The 7,990-nt window shown below is 41.3% G+C and overlaps 1 pseudogene; it reads left to right on the forward strand.

The window, feature by feature from the left end:
• Positions 1-5,236: 5,236 nt before the first annotated feature.
• Positions 5,237-6,815, forward strand: LOC115639655 (annotated as a pseudogene).
• The last annotated feature ends 1,175 nt before the right edge of the window (positions 6,816-7,990 follow it).

Raw genomic sequence — 7,990 nt, forward strand, 5'->3', positions numbered from 1 at the left:
TTAATCCATTGAGTGTCATTGTTATTTGGTGGAGTGGAAGTTTAACTTTGGCTCAGGATTCCTGGGTTCTGTTCCTGGACCTGCTGTGTGACCTTAGCAGAGTCTGCTTCCCCTTCCACCCTTTTTTCATTTAGGTTGGGATTTTCCAAACATCTAAGTAATTTAAAAGCTCAAATCCCAATTCCTCAATCAATCTTTTGCTTTTGACATCCCCACTCTTAGACTATAAGCTCTCCAGGGCAAGAATTGTCTCCTGTCACCATCTGTTTATACAGTGCCTAGCATAATGGGGTCCCAATCTCTGTTTACAGGCACTCATGTAGCATAAATAAAAAGAGTTCCTGGGAATTTCAAAGGGGTCTAAGGGAGTAAGACACTCACCTTCTATTAAATTGCAATGAGATTTGACGGTGAGGGGCCATTGATTTTAATGGATGCTAGAAATGCAGATGCTTTTGAAAATCCCACTGCCTAAATACCTTTGAAAATATGGCCCTTGGTGCCTAATTCTCAATAATTTCAATGGAAGATAGGCAACTAGGCACTTTTCAAAATCCCACTATGTGTCCATCTGCATATTTAGGTGCCTAAATAGCATTAAAAATCTGGCCCAACTCTTAGGCTCCATTTCAAATCCCAAATACTCAGTGTCTCAGTATTAATAGTCAGAATGAGCTCTTCCTCATAGATTCATAGATTCTAAAAGGAACATTGTAATAATCTTGTCTGACTTCCTGTATAACACAGGTCATAGCACTTCCCCACAATAATTTCTAAACCAGATCTTTTAGAAAAATATTCAATCTTGATTAAAAATTGTCAGTGATGGAGAATCCACCACGACCTTTGGTAAATTGTTCCAGTGGTTAATTACTCTCCCAGTTAAGAATTTAAATCTTATTTCCAGTCTGAATTTATCTATCTTCAACTTCTAGCCATTTGATCATGTTAAACCTTCCTCCCGTAGATTGAAGAGCCCATTATTATATTTGTTTCCCATGTAGTTACTTATAGACTGTGATCAACTCACTCCTTAACCTTCTTTTTGTTAAACTAAATAGATTGAACTCCTTGAGTTTATCACAATAAGGCTTTTTTTCTAGTAGTTTTTAATCATTCTTGTGACTCTTCTCTGAATCCTCTCCAACTTAGCAGCATCCATCTTGAATTCTGTGCACCAGAACTGGACACAGTATTCCAACTTCAGTCGCATCAGCACCAAATACAGAGGTAAAATAGCCTCTCTTCTCCTACTCGAGATTCTCCTGTCTATGCATCCCAGGATCACATTAGCTGTTTTGGCCACAGCGTCACACTGGGAATTCATGTTCAGCTGATTATCCACCATTATCCATTATTCACGTGAGTAAGAGTATCCCGCATCTGCCTGATATGATTCTAACACCTTCCTCTGAAGCATGTGACACTGGCCACTGTCAGAGAGAGGATACTGAGCTGGATGGACCCTCGATCTAAGTCTTTGTAGCAATTCCTATGTGGGTATGAGGCTGCAGTATGCATTGAAGCAATGGCTGAATCTTTTAAAAATCACAAAAGCTCCCAAGGTTTTGGAACAAACCCCTTGAACGTCTGTGTCTTGTCGAGGGGCATCAATCATTGTGGCTTTGACATCTCTGAATTTAATTTTTTTAACCTCTCTTTCAGCAAAATACTTTGCTATTTTGATCTTTTCATCCTGATTCAGGGCAAAACACAACAGTTGAAAGATCAGAATTTCCTGTGGGATGGAAATTCCATTCTCTGGCCAGCTCTAGTAAAGATATATTGGCCTGTACAATGCCCTATGTGAAAATTAGGATACATTTTCAAAGGAACCTAAGAGCATGTGTTACATAGATCCCAATGATATTCAAAGGGAGTTGGTGGTGGATTTTCAAAAAAGCCTAGCAGGTTTTAGCCATTGCTTTAACACATTCTGCAGCCTCATACCAATATTCAAATTGTGCCCACAATTCAAGAAGAATGTTGCTAAATTGGAGAAGGTTCAGAGAAGAACCATGAGAATGATTAAAAATGAGAAAAATGTGCCTTATAGCAGAGGTGGGCAAACTGTGGCCCATGGACCACAACCGGCCTGTAGGACCATCCTTCCTGAGCCTTGTGCTCCCAGCCAGGGAGGCTAGCCCCTGCCCTTCCTCCCACGCTGTTCCCCCTCCCCTGCAGCCATGCTGCCGCTCGGGCAGCATTCTGGGTGGCGGGATTGCCTGCTCCTGCTGAGCGGCATGGCAGTGTATCTGGCTCTGGCTGGGTGGCACAGCTGCCAGACATGCTGCTCTGAGCGGCATGGGAAGGGGGCTGGGTCCGGGGGTTGGATAAGTGGTGGGGATTCCAGGGGGCAGTCAGGGGACAGGGAGAAGGATGCAGTTGGATGAGATGGAGGTTCTGGTGGGTGGTCAGGGGATGGGGTTTGGGATAAGTGTGGGAGTCATGGGGGGACTATCAGGGGATGGGGGTGTTTATAGGGGTCAGAGCAGTCAAGGGACTGGAAGCAGGGGGGGTTGGATAGGGTGTGGGGTTCTGGGATGCTTAGGGGAGAGGTGTCCCAGGAGGGGGCAGTTAAGGGACAAGGAGGAGGGGGGTTGGATGGATAGGGATTTTGAGGGGGGCAGTGCAGGGTTGGGAAGTGGGAGGGGTCGCATAGGGGGCAGGCTTTTAGGGGAGGCACAGCCTTCTCTACCTGGCCCTCCATACAGTTTTGCAACCCCAATGTGGCCATTGGGCCAAAGAATTTTCCCACCCCTGCCTTTAGTGATAGACTCAAAGAGCTCTATCTATTTAACTTAAACAAGAGATACTTAAGGGGTGACTTGATTACAATCTATAAGTACCTACATGAGAACAAATTTTTAATAATGGTCTCTTCACTGTAACAGAGAAAGGTCTTTAATGATTCAATGGCTAGAAGTTGAAGCTAGACAAATTCAGACTGAAAATAAGACTTAAATTTTTAACAGCAAAAATAATTAACCATTACAACAATTTACCAAGGGTCATAGTGGATTGTCCATGACAGACAATTTTTAAATCAAAACTGGGTGTATTTCCAAAAGATCAGCTTTATGAATTATTTTGGGGAAGTTCTATGGTCTGTGTTATACAGGAGATCAGACTAGATGATCACAATGGTCCCTTCTTGCCTTGAAATCTGTGAAAAAGAACCCAAGATATTTTTGAAACTATGAATGAATCTCATAAGTCACATTTTTAAAATGTTTAGACACCTAGTGCAATTTTTGAAAAGCAACTAGGTACCTAAAGCCCATTGAAATCAATGAGAGTTGCACACTAAGTTGCTTTTGAAAATCCCATTAGGACCCTATTTAGTTTTAAAAATCTAGCCCTTCACCTTAGTTTGAAAATTGTATCTGAATTCTTGAAATCATCCCTGGTGAATGATTTCAGCAGAGCTACATCAAGGATTAATTTGGACCTTTTAAACAATCCTTTATTCAAATTAAAATTAAAAGAAAAAAGTTTCAGGTGAGAGAAAGTTAAGGAAAAGTCAAATATAAAAGGCCGACAAGGATCACCAAAAGCATAATTTGTAGGAAACTTTAGTTTAGTCAATGCCCTTTAATGGTGACCTACAGCCCCTTATCCCAGCTCTGCCAATATCCCCGCATACCAACCCATAATCCACTACAGTCCCAGTTCTGGGCTTTCCCCACATGTTTGCCATTGTCCTTCAATCCCAATCCATAATAGAATTAATTACATTCGCTAATCATTTTTAATCAGTTTTTGATCCTGAAAGAGAAGATGTAGAAATGTAAAGAGAAGTTTCTGAATAAAGAAAATCCAATAGTAATAACAATAACATTTCATTTTATTCTGCTCTTTGATTATTTTTCTACATTTAGTCCTCTGAAAATCTGTCTGTAACATATTCATCTGCAGGGATTGTGGGTGTTTTTACCTGCAAACACTGAATTGATCACACAGGCTCAATATCTATTAGTTCCTGGCAATGGAAGCAGAGTTTTTGTGTAAGAGAAACACTGATACTGAGTAGATCTCTCCCTCTGTTTCTATCCTGTCTCTCTCTCTCTTTCCTACCCTATCTATCTATCTATCTATCTATTACAAGAAAACCATCAAAAATATCCAACACTACCCTGCTAATATTGCAAAGTATGTGGAGTGCTATTCTCATGTCTGTAGGAACATAGGAATTGCCAGCCTGGAAGAGGCCATAGTTCTGCATAGCCCAGTTTCCTGTCTCTAGCAGTGGACAGCATCAGCTGCTTCAGAAGAAAGTGCAAGAAACCCTGAACTTGGAGATTATGGACTTCCATAGTGTATGTATCTCCCTTGCTTCCTTCAGGAAGCGGTTATTTCATACCCTGAAGCACAAGTATTTGTGGCTGAGATTCTGATAGATAGATAGATAGATAATATGGTGTAATGACCATTCCTTTTATTTAGAGGGCTGTGTATAGTTACACTTGGTTATCACAAAGACCACAATATATTAATGGTTCTTCCATCTGCTCTCCTTCCCGAACTCTCCATTCCTTCTTGGTCTTAAGGATTCCTGTCTTGTGTTCAGTTGTAGGAGTCCTTTGGTGACAGAGCACACTGGCACAGGACATCTCTGTCCATGCCTTTGTCCAACACCTGCAGAGGGGGTTGAGTGTGCGAAACTCCCTACATTTCAGCACCTCTTCTAGGAGGTTGATGATTTCTCATCTCATTGGTGCTGCCTGCATGAATATACCTGTATAATTGTCACCTTCTTAAAAGTGAATCTTGGACAACTGTTAAAACCAATACCTTCTCTTACTAGGTCCTGTCCATCCTAAAAATCTCTCATCGTTTCCCAGAGTAGAATTCTCCCCTGGACATCTTTTTTTTCAAGTCTTTGCTTTCAAGTCAGCCTCCAAGTGTTCTAGTTCATTCATTCTGATATCTAGCTGAGTCTACATCAACATTTCCACAAAGGGATGTTATATGGAAGAAATGCAACAGTCTTGACTCTATAGGCATTGTGGTAACCTTCCAGATATATGCCGTATTTCCCCCTAAGCATAACTCCCTCTTTCTCATCCTCTCACTCTTATCTACAGTAGACAAGCTTCATTCATTTTCTTTCTTTGTAGAACTCTGAAACATGTGGATGAAAGAGGTGAAATATTAGCCTATTTAATTTTTTACAGTACTGAATTTAAATTCATTTTCTTCCCAGCCTAGTTGAAACAGCAGATCTGACATGCTGATGGGCAACCACAGCACCCAGGTCAATGAGTTCATCCTGTTGGGTTTTTCTGTGATCTGGGAGCTGGAGATCATCTTCTTCATGGTGCTGCTGTAGATTACTAAATCTACATAGTGACAATCACTGGGAATGTGGTCATCATCACACACACCAGGGCTGACCACCACCTCCATAGTCCCATGTACTATTTCCTCTCCAACCTCTCCTTCCTTGACATCATGGTTGCAACATCCATTGCCCCAAAGATGATGAGGGACTTCCTTTCACAGCAAAAGACCATCTCAGTCTCTGGTTGCATTGCCCAGTGCTACTTCTACTTCTTTTTCATCACCACTGAATTTATTCTCTTGACTGTCACGTCAGTGGACTGCTACGTGGCCATCTGCACCCCACTGTGCTACTCCACCATCATGAGCCCACGGATGTCTGTTCAGATGGTGGTGGTGTCTTGGGTTGGAGACTTCTTTTCTGTCCTCTCCCCCATCATCATCATCTCCCAGATGCCCTTCTGTGGCCCTCACATCATTGATCACTTCTTCTGTGACACTGAGCTATTGATCAAGCTCTCCTGTGCCGATACCAGCCTGCTAGAGCTTACGGAGTTTTCCCTTTCCTCCGTGGTACTGCTGAGCTTGCTCATGCTCACTGTGGTGTCTTACCTATACATCATTGCCACTATCCTCCGCATCCCCTCCACCACAGGTAGGAAAAAGACCTCCACCTCTGCCTCACATATCACAGTGGCCTCTATCTTCTACGGCAGTGCCATCTTCATGTATGTGGTGCCCAACGAAGGCTTCTCCTTCGACCTCAAGAAGATGGTGACTCTACAGACTGCCATTGTCACCCACTTGTTGAACCCTTTCATCTACACCCTGATGAACCAGATGGTCAAGGAGGTGCTGAGGAACATTGTGTCCTATTTTATGAGTGGCGAGAAGAGCTTCAGGAAGAATTGTAATTAGAATTGTGACAGGACATTTGTGGGAGCTGGGAGAACGGTACAGAGTTAACCCTGACTCATAGCACTGATCATAGCCAGTCTTCAACACAGTGTGAGGAAACGGGGGATTAATTGAGAATACAATTTCAGGCATAAAATTTGTGGGAGTTCAGGCTAGACTAAGGAACTGACTAACTCTAAAACCAAATCCTAACACATAACTCTAACCCTTACCTAACCCTTAATTTTTCTAAAATACCTAATCAATAACTCTTATCTTGATCCCAACTCTTTACCTTTACCTTACTCTTTACCCTAACATTAACTGCTCATTTTAGCCCTCATCCAAATCCCTTATCCTAATTAATAACCCTTACCTTGATAACTCCCCCTTAACTTTTACCCCTAACTTAACCCTTTCACCCTAACTCTTAACTCCTAACTCTAACTCTAATCTCAACCCTATATTCTCATCTAAATCCTATTCCATCCCAAAGGTTTAACTCAAACTATAACCTTAACACTAACTCTGATATTAACCATAACCCTCACCCTAACTGTGACCCTAAACCCATTTCTTGAATAGCATGAAGAATCTCAGGGTGTAAATATTGTTTCAGACAGAGCATTCACTGAACTCTGACCAAGATTATGGAACTAACCTGTCCTTTAAATCTAACTCTAACCCTCAGTGCTAGCCCTAACTCTGATCCTAACATTAATCAATAACCCATGTGAAGTCAACTGGCAACAGTGAAGAAAATAACACTTTGTCTACCTCTTGCAAGCAGATAAGGAAGAGAAAGATAATATTGTCAAACGCTTTGCGGGCAGATGAGACTTGTCATTCTCTCCATTTAACTTTCTTTCTTTCTTTCTTTCTTTCTTTCTTTCTTTCTTTCTTTCTTTCTTTCTTTCTTTCTTGATCCATTGCATTTCTCAGTGTGTATTAATTACAAGCATAGGGCCAGGTCTCAAACTAGTGTAAATTGACCTCACTCCATTAATTTAACGGCGCTCCAGTGAATTATATCTGTTAAGAATCTGGCCTTTATGCTGATTTTAAATTAAAAAAACAGCAACATGATATATAAAACATATGGTATTGCAGAACTATATTAACAGGTCAGTATCAAACCAGATGTTAGCCTATTTCACCCCTACTTTATCATCAGATTAACTGTAGTTTTCCTAATGAAACTTGCGGTGTTCACATTTCTGTAAATGATTCTGATTAAACCACAAATACTTTGTGATGACTGGAACAGATCAGGAGGGCAGTCTCTCAGCTCCTGTACATTGGAGCAGCTCTGTTCACTTCACTGGTGATCTGCCAATGTCTGCCAACTGGCCTCACATTTCCAGTTACTTAGAACTGCACATTATGCTACCAACACAATATCCATTTCTTTGTGATTCCTGGAAGGTTTTGTTCATCTCTCAGCTACTGCACAGATATGTTTGAATGGGAGAGATTGATTTGATATTGTAATAATAATATTTAGGAGCAATACTGGTTCTATATGAGCACATAAACACTTCCATCAACCTAGATTGAGGTTCCCTTCATCTAGACACTTTACAAACAGGTAGTGAGAGACACTTCCTGCCCTATAGAACTTAAGTTTAAGTAAGCAAGAGACACACGTTTGGGGAGAAGGGAGTATAATCTTGTGCTGCTCAAACTCAGTGAGATTAAAACTGGAAGTTTCAGAGGGACTTCAGTGCCCATATCCTATTGAAAATCAATGGGATTTTGGCACAGAATATATCCTATGTAACTATAGCCAACAGAGAGTGAATAGCTGCTT

Source organism: Gopherus evgoodei, unplaced genomic scaffold (assembly GCF_007399415.2).
Source record: "Gopherus evgoodei ecotype Sinaloan lineage unplaced genomic scaffold, rGopEvg1_v1.p scaffold_100_arrow_ctg1, whole genome shotgun sequence".
In the NCBI taxonomy this organism is placed as follows: Eukaryota; Metazoa; Chordata; order Testudines; family Testudinidae; genus Gopherus; species Gopherus evgoodei.